We start from the raw sequence: 20,724 nt of genomic DNA, 5'->3' as shown, positions 1-20,724 counted from the left end.
AAAAGAATACCTTTGAAATCTTTACCACATAATGGATTTCTGTATGTAGTTCAGTCTATTTCTGGCCTTTTTATTCACTAATTATAGGACCTTTTCAGTATGTTGTAGTATCTAGTAAAACTACTTACTTCCTTATATATTGTATTTTCACTTTTAGTCTATATACCTACTAGTCTTCAATGTTTATTTCTCCTAATGAACTTTAGTGTCTACTTGACTGGCTTCATTTTAAAAATACCACTGTTATATTTACTGGGATTGCATTAACTCTAACAAGTCTTAGTTCAAGTTATCTGACCCCAAGTTCCATTTGCTTTCTTATACATCATAATGTTTAAGAAACATAATCTCCAAATTTTACACAGATTTTAGAAATGACATTGCTTTTCATAAACAGTGGCACTCCATGCACTGTACAATCAAATGAAGACCGTATATTCAAGGATAATCGGGAATAGAATGACAAAAATCCATTAAAAATCCATTTAATGTCTTTATCCATTAAAGACATTCTTCTAAAAACACTAAGATATTTCAACTTATTTTATTAGGATTCTATGAAGTCAACAAGCCAACAACAGACTAGAATACATGTTTTTGCAAAAGATTATTATATGCTTTTTAAAATCTGGAAGTTATTTCCTAAATAGTATTTTTTTATTGAAGTATAGTGAATTTACAATGTTGTGCCAGTCTCTGCTGTACAGTAAAGTGACTCAGCTATACATTCTTTTGTAATATTCTTTTCCATTACGGTTTATCCCAGGAGGTTGGATATAGTTCCCTGTGTTATACAGTAGGATCTTGTTGTTTATACATTCTAAATGTAATAGTTTGCATCTACCAATGCCAAACTCCCAGGTTCCTAAATAGTATTTAATATTGGAAATAAGTATTTTCTTAAGGTATACTCCTATTTGCCACATTATAATATTCCTTCGAATCATCATTTCCAAATGCTAATTTTTTAGCTATAGATATTTTTACTAAAATAATATGACCAGAATATTATGATATATATTTCCTATCCTTCAGAATTTTTTATATCTGAAGACATTTATCCATTTGCTAGTGACTGTTATAAATCAGGAAACAAATGTGAATTGACAATGAAGAATTTTTTCTAATATTACTTAAAATTGGCAAAAAAAATTACTTTAAATACTAATGAGCAAATCATTACCTTTAAGGAAGTACTCTATTTGTGAAAGTTTAGAATAGAACTCATTTAAAGTAAAATAGCAGTTGTAAGTACCACAACAAAAATTAGTTCAACAAAGCAACATGATACATGATGAATTAGTCTTTTGGCCTTAACTTTCAATAACATGTTCATATCTGATTCCATCACCCAAACATACAGTGCCAATATAAATTTCCTTCTTCACTTGAAATGGACTCTAATATACTGCACTTATTATTTTGAGACTCAGAAGACTGTTCTTACAATTTAATTTACAAATCCCATATTTTATAATTCAAGTTGAGAACTCACTTTCTATATGAAAAATATAACTGAAAATACAGTTAAATTCTTCATTTTCTACAGTGAGTCACTTGAAAAAGGTCATTTGTCATCTAATTTGAATTAATGGTTGATAGCACCTGTTAATGAAACAAAGCAAAAAAATCTGATGAAATTATGTATAGTTTCAGATTTTTTGCTTTATTTCAGTAATATACACACATATAAAATATAATTATGCTTAATAGATTTTTATAAAATGTCAGTTACCAAACTAATTTTTGTCAGTTAAATTAGCTTGAACCTTTGGTTATCATTTATTGAAAGAATTGAGGGAACTATTGCAATTTACTTTAGTAAAAAGAAGTCATTCTTGAAAAATGAGATCTATGAAATTTAGTTTTCTTTAGCAAGGGACACAATCTAAGATCAAGGAAACAAAAGCTATCATTTTCTAATGACAGAGGAAATGACTATTGCAAAAACGAGTTTGTAACCTACATTCAAAATAACTGCAAATGCTTGTCTTTATGTCTGACTTTCAGACACGTTTTCTACTGGCTGAGTATATTGAATTAGAATTGCACTGATCAGTTATCTAGCTTCTTCAATATAAATTGAATAAAAGTGTTTTCTGTCTTGGCTCAAATATCACCATCCCCAATATGTATACCCTGACTACTTTTTTTTGTAATTGAAACAAACATCACATATATACACACTCATAAACCTTAAGTTGGGATATTTTTCGTTTTTCATAGCATTTCATTCTAAGAGAGTATATAACTTAGTTATTTATGGTGTTTACAGTGTTTTATCTGCCTCATTCCCTGAGAATATAACTGCCATGAGAAGAGGTTATTTATTTTGGTTTATTCTCAAGTGTATCCCACAAACTGTATACATGGCCTGGAATTAAATAATTGTATATGAGTGAATAAACTATTACACTGGAACCTAAAGGGATCAAATAGTCTATAGAGTTTACAAAAAGGTTTAAATACCTTTCTTCAACTTTATGGACTGTATGATTGTTCCATGGGAAAAAGAGGCAGTTATACAAACTTTAAAGTTTAAAGAGGTTTAATGGGGCAATAATTTGGTATTTTCCAAACTAAACAACTACTCATCGGTATAGCAAGCAGGTCAGAACTGTTACTAAAATCCAATCAAAATGGTGGTGACCAAGACAAGATACATGATAGGCTTTGAGAGGGGACTAAAAAAAGAGGAAGCAAATTTAGATAAGTGAGGAAAAAACTACCAGCGACATCAGACTAGTTGAATGGCAAAGCAAAAGTCTAGGGTAAGTACTCTGTTTTTGTTTGTTTGTTTCAAATACTTGAAATATGTAAGTTCAGAAAGAAATGGTATGATTTGGTAGAATCTGTCTTTGAAATTCAGAGCTTAGATTTAAATTTGTATCTGAGCTATCTATCTAAATGGAAATGCTTAATAAATTAAAAAGTGTTAACACCATGTTTAATGGAGATATAAGTTATTTAAGATAATCATTTTTTAAGAAATAAGAAAATTTATCTCCCATCTCTTTCCTTTAAGCTTCAGCCACACTAGTGGGCTATCACTGTAATATGCCACATTCTTTGAATTTTGGTGTTGCTACTCCCCTGATTGAAATATTTTTCTTTCACAGTTCTGCCTACTTTCCATCACTTACCTCTCGGTTCAAATGTCACCTCTCCTGAAAGACCTTTATGAGCTCTCTAGCTAGCTAATGTAATACCACTCAAACACTATCAGGCACTCCCTGAATCAGTTACATATATTATTGCGTCATAAATTATGTAGTTATATAGTTACATAAATATGTTTAATATATATATTTACATTATTTTCTGTCCCCTCAGTAGCTCCCCCCCATAAAAAGGAAAGTTCCAAGAGAGTTAAAAGGTTATTTTTTCCTTGCCTTATTCACCATAATATTCCTGGTACTCATAACAATGCCTGGAACATAGTTGCTATCCAATACATTATTCTTGAATCAATGAATTATTCTCAGCAGTCCATTAATTTTGGTCTCAGGAATAGCAACTCGCTAAAATCCCTCAGGCATGTTTTGTTGACGTGGTCCATGTTAATATCTTCACTTGAGAACAAACTTTTATTTTGTCTTTTTAGAGACTATTAAACTCAAGGACTTAAATATAGAAATTGTCCCAAATATTTATGCATGGTGAGGTTGTGTTTATTAGTTATGAAAATAAAAATATGAAATTACAAATTATCAATTAAAATATACACATTAATAGAAAATTTGATTGGGTTTACTATTTTTAATAATGTAATAAACTATAATTTTTGTATACTATTCATTAGTATAGAGGGTAAGTAAGGCAGGGTCATTCAAGTCAAATCAATTTATGAACTACCAAAGAAGGCATATCATTAGTCTGAATACCAATAATTATTCCCTGCCCCTATTATACGTAACATATATTAAGCAAATTTATTTGTGTATGTATGTGTGTGTGTATATATAAAGTAGGTATATATATGCATGTATATATATATATAATGTAAGTATATGCAAATTTATATATATATACATTTTTCGGTTAAAAATCCTGGAACTACTCACATAGAGCAGTTTGTTCTCAACCATTGTGGTTTCAACCCCCAGGGGACATTTGGCAACATCTGGAGACATTTTTGGTTTTTGCATCTGAGCAGTGCTTCTGACATCTTGTGGACAGATTGTGCTTCTGACATTTAGTGGCAGGGATGTTGCTAAACCTGCACAGGATGGCCTCCCATAACAAAGAATTATATGACCCATATAGTCAGTAGAACTGTTATGGATTAGATGTTTGGGTCCCTTCAAAATTCATATTTAACATTTGTACTATAAAAGTTATATGCCAAAAATTTGATTACCTAGAGGGAATAGGTAAATTTCTAGAAACATACAACCTAACAAGACTGTATCATGAAAAACAAAAGCTGACCAGAATAATTATTAGTTTAATCAGTAATCAAATTGAATCTATAAGGAAATTGAATTGGTAATCAAAAACCTCCCAACAAACAAAGTCCATGCCAGATGGCTTCACTGGTGAATTCTCCCAAATATTTAAACAAGAACTAATACCAATCTTCTCAAACTCTTCTAAACTGTAGGAGAGGGGAGGACTCTTCCAAATGCATCTCACAGGCTGTGATTACTCTGATGCTAAAACTAGAGAAGGATGCCACAAGAAAATTACAGGCTAATATCCCTGATGAACATAGAAAAATCCTCAACAAAATATTAACAAACTGAATTCAACAAAATATAAAAAGGATTATACACCATGATCAAGTGGGACTTATTCCACAGATGCAAGGATAGTTCAACATCCACAAATCAATGTGATATATTACATTAAGAAAATGAAGGATAAAAATCATATATCATCTCAATAGATGAAGAAAAAGCATTGGACAAAAGTCATCTGAATTTATGTTTAAAAACTCTCAACACAGATATAGAGGGAATGTACCTCAACCTAATAAAGTCTATACATGACAAACCTACAGATAACATCATACTCAGTAGTGAAAAGCTGAGAGTTTTTCCCCTAAAATCAGGAACAAGACAAAAATGCTCACTCTCATCACTTTTATTCAACATAGTATTAGAAGTCCTAACCAGAGCAATTAGGCAAGAAGAAGAAAAGGCATCCAAATCAGAAAGTAAACCTTAAAGACTCCACCAAAAATTGTTAGAACTAAAAACAAATTCAGTAAAGTTGCTGGATACAAATATCAATATACAAAAATCTGTTGCTTTTGTATATACTAATAACTATCAGACAAAGAAATTAATAAAACAATTTCATTTACAATTGCATCAAAAGAATACTCAGGTATAAATTTAACCAAGGAAGTGAAAGACCTGTACACTGAAAACTATAAGACATTGATGAAAGAAACTGAAGAAGACACATATAATTGGAAAGATATTCCATGTTCATGGATCAGAAGAATTGATATTTTATAAAGGTCTATACTACCCAAAGCTATCCACAGATTCAATGCAATCTCTGCCAAATGTCCAATAAAGTTTTCACAGACATAGAGCAAATAATCCTATAAACTGTATGTAACCACAGAAGATGCAAAATAGCCAAAGCAATCCTAAGAAAGAAAAACAAAGCTAGAGGCATCATGCCTCCTTATTTCAAACTACATCACAAAGCTATAGTCATCAAAACTGTTTGATGTCAGCATAAAAACAGACACATATGATCAATGGAACAGAATTGAGAGCCCAGACATAAACCTACACATATATGGTTGATTAATTTATGACAAAGGAGCCAAGATACACAATGGAAAGCAAAAGTCTCTTCAGTAAATGGTGTTGGAAAAACTGGACAGCCACAGCAAAGGAATGAAACTGGAGCACTATATTATACCATACACAAAAATTAACCCAAAATGGATAAAGATTTGAACATAAGACATGAAACCACAAAACTCCTAGAAGAAAACATGGGCATTAAGCTTACTGATATCAGTCTTGGCAATGATTTTTTGGACACTACTCCAAAAGCAAAGGTAAGAAAAGCAAAAACAAACAAGTGAGACTACATATAAATAAAAAGCTTCTGCACAGCAAAGGAAACAATCACAAAAATGAAAAGGCAACCTCCCAAATGGGAAAAAATATTTGCAAATCGTATATCTGATAAGGGGTTAACATCCAAGCTACAAAAAACTCATACAACTCAATAACAGAAATAAACATTCCTATTTAAAAAATGGAAGGGGGATCTGAATAGACATTTTCCCAAAGACGATGTACAAATGGCCAACAGGTAAATGAAATGGTGCTTGGCATCACAGTGAGAAATGCAAATCAAAAGTACAATGAGATACAACCTCACCCCTGTTAGTACAGCTATTGTCAAAAAGACAAAAAACAACACATGTTGGTGAAAAAAGGGAACCTTAGTTCACTGTTGATGGGAATGTAAATGGGTGCAGCCACTATAGAAAACAGCATAGCGGTTCCTCAAAAAATTAAAAATAGAAATACCATATTATCCAGCAATTCCATTTCTAGGTATTTATCCAAAGGATATGAAACACTAGCTCAAAAAAATATCTGCACCTCCATGTTCACTGCAGCATTATTTATAACAGGCAAAACATGGAAAAAATGTAAGTGTCCATCGATGGATGAGTGAATAAAGAAAATGTGATTTTATGTTATATATATATATAGTTGACTCTTGAACAGCACTGGGGTTAGGGTTGCTGACACTTCATGTAGCCAAAAATCTGAGTATATCTCTACAGTTGGCCCTCCCTATCTGTAGTTCTGTATCCACAGATTTCACCAACAGTGGATTGTTTTGTAATATAGTACATATTTCTTGAAAAATATCCACATGTAAGTTGACCCTTGCAGTTCAAGTCTGTGTTGTTCAAAGGTCAATTGTATATATATACAGTAAGTCCTCTACATAGGAACCTTCAAGCTGTGAACTTTCAGAGATGCAAACATATATTTGCATGTCCAATCACGAAAGTTAGTTCACATGTCTGGCATACATTGTCGCATGTGTGCATCTTCTATAAGTGGTTGTGCTTGTGTGTACTTTACTGTACAGTACTGTATAGAGTACAGTAGTACAGTATCTTTGTTTCAAGTCCAGGATGTCTGGAAGCAAGCATAAAAGCAGCTGTGATGTAGCCAGTACTGCTAAGAAGCACCAAGCCATAACGATGGAAACAAAAGTGACAATAATTGAGAAAGTGGAGAGGCAAAAAGATGGTAGAAGTCACTCATTGTTATAACATTGAATTCCTTGCTGTGCAACATAAGGAGCTTACTAATGAAGACCTGATGGAATTGGAGGCCCAGAGAAAGGATGAAGAGAGACAAGAGGAAGAAAAAGTAACTGAAGAACTGAAGAGATTTGTGATGCAGGAAATGGCAAGGGGATTTTCTTTATTTGAGGAGGCACTGTTAGTTTTTGAGGCACAGGACCCGAATGTAGAATGGTACACGAAGGTTGCAGCAGCTGTTCAGTATGCAATCCAGTGCTACCGTGTCAACTATGATGAGAAAAAAGAGCTACTATCCAGATATCACTGGTTCGTTTTTTCAAGAGGGTAGATAGAATTGAATCCAGCAAGGAATCAGAACTTGTGTCATCAATGTCAGGCATGAGTGAAATCGCAGCTTGCCCTCCATCTCCTATTGCTGAGGATCCTTCAGCTGTACCATCTCCCACCTCCCCTCCCTCCTCCAGTCAGTAACTCTTCTTGCCTTTTCACTAGATGCCAGCCCCTGCATGCCAGCTGTTGTACTGTACTACTGTACTTTTCAAGGTACTACACTGTAAGATTAAAAATTTTCTTTGTTTTTTGTGTTTGCTTCTTTATTATTTGTGTGACAAGTATTATAAACCTATTACAGTACAGTACTGTATAGATGATTGTGTTATTTGGGTACCTAGGCTAACTTTGTTGGACTTACAAATGCACTCTCAGAACAGAACTTGTTTGTATGTAGGGGACTTACTACAGACACACACAGGGATGTTATCCAGCAATAAAAAAGGAAATCTTGCCATTTGTGACAACCTGGATGGACCTTGAGGGTATTATACTAAGTGAAATAAATCAGACAAAGACAAATACTATATGACCTCACTTATACGTGGAATCTAAAAATAAAACATAAACAAACCCTAAAAAACAAATTCATAGATACAGTGAATAGATCAGTTGTTGCCAGAGGTGGGAGGTGGGGGAATGTGTGAAATGGGTGAAGATGATCAAAAGATACAAACTTAAAAGTGAAGACATCGCCCTTTCTTTTCAGTAAGTGCAGATAATTAAGCATAATTCTGAAACACACCAAGTCAGTAGGTGTATTTGAATAATAGGGGGGTTTGATAAAAATTTTTTATTAAGTATGAAATCCTTAACATTTGTATAGCTAACCAAGTAAAATTCTAAATAAAAATTCTTATAATCACTGTAATAAATGTGTGGGGAATACAAAACTGAAAGCATCTATGTCCACCTTTGAGCTTTTTCCTTTCGGGTAAAGTCAAGATGTATTTTTATTAGAGTCTGCTAACATCTTGCTTTCAAAGAAATTGAAGCTGTATAAATAATTCATCTTGATATCAATATTTTTAAAGCACATTTTTATTGTTTCTGAAAGTAGTCACGGTGTTCAAATATAATTCACTTTTAAACTTTGAAAGTGTTTAATACTTGGTATTAATTTCAAGTTGACCTAAAGTAGGCATGTGTACATGTGTGGATGCCTGCATATATGTTGCATGTTTAAGAAGTATATTAATATCATAATAAATTTAGTATTATAAGATGGGAATTAAACATGTGACATCAAAGTACACTTATACTAACAAATTATTTCTCTCAGCATCAAGTTCAATAGAAGTAATCACATTTCTAGCTAAGGAATTCTTATCAGCTCCTACTATCCTTGAAAATAGGTGACACATGAAATTGCATTATATATTGTACTCATGAACTCTTACTTGATGTGCAATTTTTTAAATAGACTTTTCCATTAACATTTACTGAAAAGACTAATATTTTTAATAAAGCAAATAGTAACTTAAAATAATCACAGTATATTTTTAATTTACCAAATACATAAACTTAAATTGCTACTCTTTAGTGCTATTGTGGTATTGTTTCATTCATTTGTTCATTACCTTTATTTGTATCACTAACCTCCTCATTATTAACTGCGTTCTCTCCCTGATTTCACACATCCCATTAGATGCAAATGCTTGTCATTTATACTTCCTTACCATCTTTGAAATTTACCTTTATCTTCTCTTTTCCATTATGCTGAATTTGTTTAATGCGTCATGAATGACATCATGACATAACTAATAAGAAGCAACCGATTGTGAAGACTATGGTGTCCTTATTTGGCTCTGCCCGGGCCAAAAATTCAGCTCCACAGCTGCACTGGTTTGGCGCTTACTCAAGATTCATCTTTAAGGGTCTCAACAATCTGCAGTAGCCTAGACACTCCCTTTTGTACTGTGTATGTCATATCCAGGTAAAGTACTTACTCCCTTTCGCTGAAAGCACCCTGCATTTTCCTCCCCCAGCTTTACTGTCATTTCAGTTTCAATCTTAAATGGCACCTCTGTCCTATCTTTTTCTAGTTCTCAAGTGGATTTAACTTCTAACTTCACTAATTTCTAAACATGCTTGTTTCCTAAGAAATTTCTCATAAGCATTATACATTATCTCTAATTAAACCTACTTGTATGTAACACACACTCCATCCTAAGGATAAATTCAGAGTAAAGATTATACACCATACAACAATTTTCACATGGTGATTCTTAATGCAAAACTGTCACATGTTGAATAAACATTTTCATGGTACTTTATCATATAAATTGATAATGTTATAGGAAGCACATAATATACAGATTATAAACTGTTGCAGTCATGGACATTAAGTTGCTCATATTTCCTTTCATGAGAGAAACTCCTACAAGGAGTATCCCTACCTGACTGCTTCCTATTGTAAGTGCCTTCAGGAACTGCCTCAGCTTCCAGGTTGAAGCCATGAGCATCTTGGAAAACAATATTGGAGGATATAGTGTTACAAACATGAAGGGGAATGCCCCACCCAGTGTAATGCACAAGGACTTTGAAAAGTTCAGGAAGTAGAATGCATACAAGTATCATGGAATTGGCTGGTATCTACAAAGTTACACTGACACCCTGCAGAAGGTTGATGATAACCTGCGTATAGCTAAGGGAGGGAGTCAGAGAGCCTCTGCTGTCATTTAAAAAGAGGGCTTTAGCTCTTACATTGTGGGACAGGACCAAATGAGGAACAGACTCAGGATATTATTGTTAAGAACACTGAGCTACAGAGACTATTGAATGCTCAGCCTAGGCAGGTCTGTTATGCTGTGTTTAGGGTCCTGGCTGAGAAAACCTGCGTTACTGAAGCTTAGAACGGGAATATCTGTGTGGATTCCTCTGAAGATTTTAACTGTGAGCCTTCAGAGTCTTCAGAGGGAGCTCACCCTTTCCCATTAAAGTATTAGCAGTTCCTTGATATGAGAATAAGCTGCAAAGGTCTCTTCCCTGCCAGGCAACAAGTACCCCCTCAAGAGCTGTCCCCACCTTCTTTTCTGGCTACCAGATTGATAACTGGGGTTAAATCCCAGAATAGCTCCAATGCATATATGCCCATTTTGATAACCCATAAAATCATCATCAGATTGGGTAGATGCAGCAATAATTCATTGTAGGATAGAAATGGTACATCGTGGATCAAGCCTGAGCAGGACGAGAAGGCCTAAGTAAATTGCATGAGTACACAGCCTCATGTCACCCATGTTTTCATCCTTCCCTCATCTTATATATGGGTATATGGAGGGAATATGAAAAACCCAAGCTTGGTTTATAGATAGATTGGCTCAGTATACAAAATGAACCCAAAATAAATGGAGGCTACATTGTAGCCACTCAGTGGTAACTCTGAACGACAGTGAGTGTGTGAAAATCTTCCCAATGGACAGAGCTATCGTTACAACCATTCATTGACTTTATGGGAAAGGAGATGTGGCCAGAGATGAGAATGTGTGGAATTATGGGCAGTGGTGAATGGCCTCAAAATTAAAAGACTGGAATGTCAGATAAAAGAGGGTCTACGGGAGAGGCATGCGTGTGGACGTATGCAAAGGGGCGTCAAGTGACATTTTTCATGTCAGATATAAATGCCTACCAGTGAGCACTCACCATGGAAAGAATACTGAATAACCACGTAGACAAAATTACTCTGCCAGTTGCTACTAAATAGTCTTTGTTATTGGCTATGCCAGACCTGGCATGACAGGTATAGAAATGGAGTAATCACTGGGTAAAAGATGGAGATCACACAGGAACCCAGCAGCATGAATTCTAACAATCTAGCTTCTGCCTTCTAAGAAAATTTAATCTCTCAGAAAAAAACAAACAAACAAAAATAACAATTCTGAATCACCCATATGGCATATTTCCTTGGGAAGACAAATTATCCTTTGTTACCAGGGGTAACAAGTCATTCTCACAGAAATTGACATCTATTCTGGTTATGGAGAATTTTTTTCTTACCCTCAGAGCCCCAGTCAGCACCACCATCTAGGGAGTTACAAAATGCTTGATATACAGGCATGAAGTTTCACACAATATAGCATCTAGCCAAGGAACACATTCACACGGAAGGCAATACAGGACAATGCAACTGATACATACACCTCATAGAAAATAATTAGTATGGTTATTTCTTGATGAAGGAAGCCCAATAAAACTCATGTTACCATTACACACATCTTAAGCTTTCCCAATAGACCCATGAAAACTCAGAATTGCAGTGAAAGTGGCCTCTGTGTAATAATTGCAGCAGAACTCTACGTTCTAGATATAAGGTTAAAAATAGAATATAATGGTATAATCACATATTTTCTAAACACAGATCACAATTTATGTATTAAATATTAAATATATATTTTAGACAGATGAACAGAATTAAGCCTATTTAAATCTATATTACAGAAATAAATATGATTTGCCACTTGAGTCTTTGACTATATTTTCAATTGGGAAAAAAGGAAGCCAGAATAAAACAGACCATCAGATTAACAAACTCATTTCCACTCTCAATTCTCAGAGCTAATAACGGTGTGCCACAGGAAACAGTAAAATAGACAAATGCGGACATACAATGAACTGACTAGAAATTGCATAATTTCAGGTATAGTATGATTTGAGGAACTTTACAGAAATTATGTTTACCCCAACTATCTCACACAAAGCGCTGAAATGTTACTTTAAATTACATGATTTGTTTTTTCTTTTAGTGTACTGCTCCCGATACCCACCCTATATTTAAGTACAAAATTCTTAGAGATGGATTAGAAGGGAAGGTTCTGCTTCCAGAAATAATAGTCTAAATGGTTAGAGCCAGTCCCACTTATATATTGTCGGGAAAAATAAGTAATCTTGTCAACAAAAGTTCTCTCCCTACCAACAGAGAACGGGCAGAGAACAATCACATAACTGGATAAGTACTAATAGATTATACGTATATAAGGTAAAACGAGTGATTATGGGGTCTGGACAGAATTTCATGCACTTTATAGAGAAAAGTATGAGACAAAAAAAGTATGAGACAAAAACTTCTCACTTTATAGAGAAAAGTATGAGACAAGAAAATACACTTTGTGATTGCTTATCTTATGGGGGCCTCCTAAATTAATGTTGGAGGTTTGTGTTTACAGTTCCAGAATCAGAAGGCCCAGGACCTTGTGCTGTAAAATTAAAAGGTCTTGTGTTCTCAAGAATACACCCTAAGGAGGAGAGAAGCTTCTCCCTCTTCTTCTTTAAACAGAGAAGACTTAATCATCACATAATTTAGACACACACTCCTACTAAGGCAGTGAGGGATATTGATATAAAAACATTAAAATTTTTAAACTTGCTTTACTTCCATAAATGCCTTTTAAGTCTGAGTCAAGTCAATGGCTCTCAAAATTCCCCTTGGGTATGCTTTGAATTTATAAATAAAATTTTATTAATACAGATTGATGGCATGGATTTCTTCACCAGTTATATAGTTCTGTTTCTTTAAGAGATATCTTCCCTGAATGGAAGAGATGACTGAGAATTCTGTTTAATAAAGGTGGCTAATTTAATAGATTGGTGATTTTGAAAATGAAACCATTCAATGCCAAGAAAAGGTGGCTTTTCTCCGAGGAACCAATACTACAGAGCCCAAGCCTTTCCCAGACAGATCATGCCCTTTAGGGTTTTAATGTGGGGACCAACACTGGTGCTGCCAGCAGATTTATTTTCCTAAAAATGTGGCAAGGGTGAAAGATCTAGCTCTGCTATTTACTATACAGTCCTTTGTTTAAGCACCTGTATTTCTGTCACACAACGCATTCTTGATTTCCAAACCAAACCAAACCAAACATACTCACATTCATTTCTGCTTTCTAAATTAAAAAAAAAAAAAAAGTCTCCCACTGTTTCTCCTTTTTCTATTCTCAATAAAATTATTCATTTTTTACCTCATTTTCTTCTGTCATTTCAGCAGGATTTTTAGTAGAAGAACAAATAAAGGGTGGCAGCTGCCATCTTAAACTAGAATCCTAAACTATAATTCTGACATATGTCCTTTATTCCCACAGCCTGGAATACTCTTTATCGCCTGCCTTATCCCTAACATATACCTGAGAAAATTCTTAGGTAAATTTGAAGACACAATGAATCCTCCCTCCAGATTGGCATCTGAAACGCTTTCCCATGTTTGAAGAATTTATCAACATGTAGTTCTTATGGAGAAGTGATAATCTGCTTTCTACTACCAAAGTCACATAGTTCAGATGCTAGACTTCTTTGTTCCTTTGACAACTGACATGTAGAGTATATGTATTGTACCTAAGACATTCCCATTTGATATACAATCTGGGGCTTTGAATTCAGAAAATAATGGCAGAGAGAACCTTCATGTTAGATAAACAATATATTTCCCGTAAGTTCATGTTCTGTGTAGTTAACTGTGGTTGATCTCTGATATACTCAACCACGATCTTGAAACAGAGCAGAACCCTATGATCCTTCCCTGCCCATGTCCTTAGCCTGCCTCTTGTCTGTGAAAAAACTTTAGCCAAAGGATAAGTTAAATCAGAGAAGTGAGAGAATGCAGAAACAAAGGAAAGCAGTCAAAGGAGACAAAATAACAATAGTCATTAAGCAAAGTCAAGGACCTTTAGTTCCTCCTCAAAGATTGTAGATAATATTCTGAACCATATCCTTTGAGCTGTCTTACAGAGACTAAAACCCTCAACAGGTGGAAGAAGTTAGCTACATGGTTGCCACAATTCCGAGAACTGGTCTCAAAGAAATGGGAACAAACCGACCCTGGTACTACAGACTAACTGTATTTAAAACAATGAAGATGACACTGATCAGACCACTGCATGACTAACTTCAAGATGACTGTCAGAGCTGACTGTGCTGTTTCTGCCTTAGCCCCCTCCCTCCATCTATAAATGCTCTTGCCCACTGATTGTCAGTGTGGGGAATAAGCCTTTGGGCAGGAGTCTGCCCTCTTCCCTCCACCCCTCCCCCACTTGATAGCCTCTGAAAGCAAACTTTCCTTTCCACCAACCTTGCCTCTTTATTGGCTTCAGAGGGCAAGCAGCCAGACCCCCACTTGCGGTAACAATTTTGACTGATACAGATACTGCAAACAGGGTACAGGTTTCTAGCAAGAGATACTCAGGAAGTAGAAACAATTCGAAGCTTGGGTATTTTGCCTAATTCAGACTTAATGCGGTAAAAATTTAGTTTTAGTATTAGAATCTGGGATTCCAAGACATGCACTAAAGAGGTAACTAAATTGATATAGAGGATCTACTAGAATGAGGTGCTCATTGGAGCCTTTAGGGTTTTAGTTGGCTACTCCCTAAAATAGGAAAAGGGACACAAGAAATTTAACAACTGCAGTGTGGATTGGCTGTCACCAATAACACAGAAAGCATAGAGGAAGAAAATACCATGCTAAAATTCTTATTTTATTCATCAACCCAGGAATTCTGTGACCTTGCTAAAGAATATCTTACTGCCTGTAGCCTCAGGGTAAAGAAAGCAGATGAAGTTTGATCCTATGTTTTGCTGAATCACGGCTCTATTTCATCAAACTGAAGACGCTAGTAACTGTTAAAGTAATATACCATTATTTTAGATACCAGCACTATGAAAAAAGAAACAAAAATTACTTACCTCAACTCCTTTGGAAGCACAGAAATGAGACCGCTCGTCACAGTTGGCCTTTTGGAGGGCCAACATTCAGCCTACCGTATTCCTCCTCTATCACTGTCTTTAAAAGTATAACCAAGCAGGACCCTATTGGGCCTTCCCAGAACACACCCCTCCCCGCCCACGTCCTCTTCCTGCCTCTTGTTTGTAGAAAAACTTTAGCTCCCTAGGCTTTCCCTGAGTTCCATAGAGTGAATTTAATCAAAGTGAGAAAATACAGAAAGAAAGGAAAACAGTCGAGCAAGACAAAATAATAATGGTTTAGCCATTAAACAAAGTCAAGGATTTTTAGTTCTTCCTCAAGGGCTATAGATAATATTCTGAGCCACATCCTTTGAGTGCTTTGCAGATACTAAAACCACCACCAGGTGGAAGAAGTTAACTGTATGCTGCCCACAAGCATGTAGACCCCAGACAGGTTGGAACCAGAAGGTTAATGATGCTGACTCCCAATTACCTAACCACCAACCAACTAGAAGAATGTTCACGAGCTGATCATGCACCCCATCACCCACCTCCCTCACCCTATCTTAAAAACCCTTTCCCTGAAAGCCTTCAGGGAGTTGAGGTCTTTTAAGCACTAGCTACTCAGATTCCTTGCTTGGCACCCTGCAATAAATGCTGCACTTTCCATCACCACAACCTGGTGTCAGTAGATTGGCTTTACTGCATGTAGGCATAGGGACTCAAGTTTGGCTCAGTAACAAAAGCAGTATTTCTCAACCTTGTCTATGCATTGGAATTGACTGGGAGCTTTAAAAAATCCTGATGCCAGAATTCCTCCCCAGGAATACCAATGCAATTAGTTTGGGGAATGACTTGAACATTAGGAATCTTTAAATCTCCCCAGCTGATTTTGAAACAGCCAATGTTGAGAAACACTGAATTAGGTAGCAGCTGAAAATCCTCTGGGGATTGTCAATTAAAGACAACTTTGAAAAGAGGCATTATATCAAAAGATTTTCAGTGTTTCATTTTCACAATTTACATTAGTATTTATATTATAGAAACTCTGGGAACTGTAGATAGGAGGTATTCTGAGTACATAATTACAGAGTAGCTGAATTAATACCAGTCTATCTGCTAGAGTTTCTAGATTCACTATGGTAGCATAACAGCTGTGAGTGGTCCACACAATTGACCAGGTGCCACTGATAGACAATGCTAAATTGAATGAAAATGCCAGCAAATCCAAGTACTATGTTGAGAAGTAACTTGAAACAATTTTGACAGAAAGAAAAATGCTGGAGTGAATTTAATATGGACCATCCACTCCCCAAAAATCCCCTGGAAGGGCCCAAAGGACATTTTCTCCACCAAGGGCAAGGGATATACTTTGAGGAGGGGTGTCATCATCTTTGACAAGTGATTTTTGTGGCAATTTTGTATAGAATATAGAGGCTGGTAGAATTTTCTGTGGATTCAATTCAACTGCAGTTAAGGGAGTGAGATGACCCCAGGGAGGTAGAGATCAAACAGTGGCACAGAGCTCCAGAGACAAAATGGGTATGGTTGTCAGGATAGATTTCAGATCTAGTACAGTCATCAAAATGGTCTGCCTTAAGGAATCTTTGTAGGTTTATGCTAATTGTTCATGACCCTGAGGACTGAAATACAGGGCAGCTTCTCAAAGGTCACCTTTATTTTAACTACACTTTACTTTTGATTGTATAACTGAAAATATATTTGTATGTATATTCACACACACATATGTATATGTACATATATACACACACATATACATATATATATGGTGTGTTTATATATGTAAAATAAAATCCTATAAACAGATTTTGAGTCATAGTGCCTAACACATTTCCTAGAAATGTGTGAATTTAGAGACTCAGAACTCATTGAATGAAAGGGAGATTATATACTGCTGTGAGACTCTGATAATTTCTGATGTATGGACTTGGGTTTTTCCTCTTAGCCTCTTCTCAGTGGGGCCAGGAAACATTCTTCAAGGTAACTATGCCTAAGGAGAGAAAAAACGCAAAGATACTTCAAGGAATTTTAAAGACAGACTGTCAGGTAACACTTCAGATACTGTCACATTGTTATGTCAAACAGCTGTATCATTTTAAACATCACCAGAAGTATAAACTAGGTCCCATTGTTCCATATACTTTAATTATTATAATTATTATGAATGTTATTTTCAATGTGTGAATTACATGAAAATTCATTTTAGAAAACATGATTTTGATTCACATTTTCCTTTTGAGATATAGCATATTTTTGTATCCATTCATATTTCCTTGGAATTTTTTTGATGTCCTAATTTTTTGATTGGGTGGTTTATCTTTTTAAATTTACATTTAGAAATTCTTGATATATCCTGCATACTAATCTATTTTCAGTTATATTTGTGCTAATTATTTTCTCTTTTTAGAGGGTTTTTCTAATAGACTCTATTTTCAAAGCAGCTTCAGGTTCACAGGAAAATTAAACAGGAAATACAGAGAACTACCGTATACACATTGCCCCCACACACGATCTGCCACACCAGGGTAGAACATTCGTTACACTTGATGGACCTACTTTGACACATCAGTTTCACCCAAAGTCCATAGTTTACATTAGGGTTCATTCTTGGTGCTACACTTTCTGTTGGTTTTGACAAATATATACTTACATGTATCCACCATTATTTTATCATACAGAACAGTTTCACTGCCCTAAAAATCATCTGTGATCTGCTTATTCATTCCTCCCTTTTCCTCAACCCGTACCCTAGTATAGGTTATTTTTCTGGTGGAAAGTAAGGAGGGGAGACAAATAGTAGAAAAATACGTATAAAAGAGTAAGTTGCAAGTTGATGTTTTCCTTGGGATAAAATAGAGTTGGGTTGAGTGGATTTGGAATGCCAGGTGAAAAGGGCAGATTGCATTTGGAAATGGGGTAGTCAGTAGAGACTTGAGGAAGAAGAGGGAGTTAGTCACGTGGGTATCTGAAGAAGAGCTTTTCTGCAGAGGGACTAGCAAGTGAGAGGCTCTAAAGTGGAGCGTATCTGCCTTTATGAAGGAAGAGGGGAGGCCAGTAGGACTGAAGCAGGGTGAGGAATTAACAGGAAGTCAGATTACTCAGGTGCTTGTACCTAGCCATTCAATGAGTTTTGCTGATTTGTGGTTTCCTCTGAGTGAAATATCAAGACATTGGAGTGGTTTGAGCAGAAGAGTGAAATGGTTTGATTTATGATTTAAAAGGATCACCCTAGTCGCACCCTTGAGGACAGAGAGTAGTGTGAAAGAAAGAAATTTACTGTAATCTAGACAAGAGATCACGGCATACTTGGATTGGGGTACAGTGGGCATAGTGAAATGTGGCCATATAATGCATTTATTTTAAAATTAAAGAGAACAGATTTTCTGGAAGATTAGATGTGAAGTGAGTGAAGGAGAGAAAGTATTGAGTCACACATAACCCTATCTTTCTGAATTCAGTTTGTAAAGGCTGATGCAAGACTCTTTAATGTTCATTTCATCATCAGGAGCACCCAGTGCCCAGTAGCAGCTGTGCCAGCAGAAGCAGAAATAGTGATGACAGCATCCAGGTTCTCTGGGAGTAATGTCAACAGTGGTTCTCAGTCATCAGCAGCAGTAATGGTGGCACTCCAACCTGACACTTATTTTATTATAATCTGTTGTTGTATCCGTTGTGGATCAGGCTATCTCTTCCTGCTCATTTCCCAAGCATTATTTGAACTATACAAATATTTGAGCTATGTTTTAAATTCATTGCTACTAGGTTAACTAGAATTGATTTCTATAAATAAGAAACTTGAGTTATACAAAGATTCTTCTGAGTCTCTAAGTACAAGCACAAGGATTATATTTTATTGTTTGTGTGCAGGGGCCAGTTACACAGTCATGCCTCAAATATAGCTTTTTGTTAAATAAAGGAATGAACTATTAGTAAAGGAGTAAATTGAGGGATGAATTAAATTAATGGATTAAAAATATTTGGGGTTGTATTATCTTCTGAAGTGTCTAAGAATTTTCTACTATAGAACTTTTATTTATTTACAACTATATATTAGTTAAAAGTGGGGTATATTCAGAAGGCAAAAAGGCAGCATATATAATTCAAAGCAAAAGAGTAATCTTTCGGCCAGCAGCGTCCACCAGAGCCGCGGCGAGAGCCAAGGCCCGAGGGGGAGTGCGTGGCAGCCGCCAAAACGCAAAACTCCCTGTTCCCTCTCCTCGCTGAGCGGCGCCGCGTCGCTCGCCTCCATTGGCTGCCCTGAGCGAGCGCCTCCGCCCCAGGAAAAGGAGAAGGAAAGGCAGTGAAGACCACCATTTCCCCCCACAGACCAAAAGGAGACTAGAAACCCTTTCTTTTACGATTCCTGGGGACACGGTCTTCAAGCAGTCGCAGTGGCGGGAACAGCAGCAGCAGCATCAACAGCCCGGGCCAGGCCAGCTGGCTGGAGAGCAGCTTAAACCACCCCTCCGCCCGGTCCAGCCCCCACGCGCCCCGCCCCCCAGTCCGTGCTGGGGCGATACACACTGTGTCAAGGCCCTTACTTCCACATCAACCAGACCATGAAGGAGGCCCACTTTCACAGCCTACAGTACCAAGGACGGCCTCCCACATGATGTGCCGGCACTTTCTTGCCTTCTGTGAAGGGACAGCGCTGTGCAGATATGATATATCAACGATGTTTTAAAAAAATTGCACCAAAAAATGCCTGTTGGCTTTTCAGTCTGTATTTGAAATAACAGATTAACAGGTCACTGTTTACTTGTGGTTTTGCTGCACTACTGCGATTTCAAAGGGGCTTTGAAGCAGTTTTTTATAGGATTCTTTTGAGGGTGGGTATCAAAACCAGGGCAAGTTAACAGTAGAAGGAAATCTCATCTGCATGTCGAATCCATAGTTTGTCCAAGTCAGGCTAATTTCCAGATCTGTCAATTAGAAATGTTGCTTTCTGTAAAAAGGTCCTTTAAAAATGAGGGATCTTCTTTGGAGAAATGTCTGTTTAGGTCTTCTGCCTAGTTTTGGATTGGGTTGTTTATTTGATATTGAGCTGAATGAGCTGCTTGTAAATTTTGGAGATTAATACTTTGTCAGTTCCTTCGTTTGCAAATATTTTCTCCCATTCTGAGAGTTGTCTTTTCGTGTTGTTTATGGTTTCCTTTCCTGTGTAAAAGTTTTTAAGTTTCATTAGGTCCCATTTGTTCATTTTTGTTTTTATTTCCATTTCTCTAGGAGGTGGGTCAAAAAGGATCTTGCTGTGATTTATGTCATAGAGTGTTCTTCCTATGTTTTCCTCTAAGAGTTTTATAGTGTCCGGTCTTATATTTAGGTCTCGAATCCATTTTGAGTTTATTTCTGTGTATGGTGTTAGGGAGTGTTCTAATTTCATTCTTTTCCATGTAGCTGTCCAGTTTTCCCAGCACCACTTACTGAAGAGGCTG

The 20,724-nt window shown here is 36.1% G+C and overlaps 1 pseudogene; it reads left to right on the top strand.

The window, feature by feature from the left end:
• Nucleotides 1-17,275: 17,275 nt before the first annotated feature.
• On the top strand, nt 17,276-19,902 carry LOC115846447 (protein VCF1 pseudogene; annotated as a pseudogene).
• Nucleotides 19,903-20,724: the final 822 nt, after the last annotated feature.

This window comes from Globicephala melas, chromosome 4, assembly GCF_963455315.2.
Source record: "Globicephala melas chromosome 4, mGloMel1.2, whole genome shotgun sequence".
NCBI classification, from domain to species: Eukaryota; Metazoa; Chordata; class Mammalia; order Artiodactyla; family Delphinidae; genus Globicephala; species Globicephala melas.
This window is presented reverse-complemented; position numbering and strand designations above follow the sequence as displayed.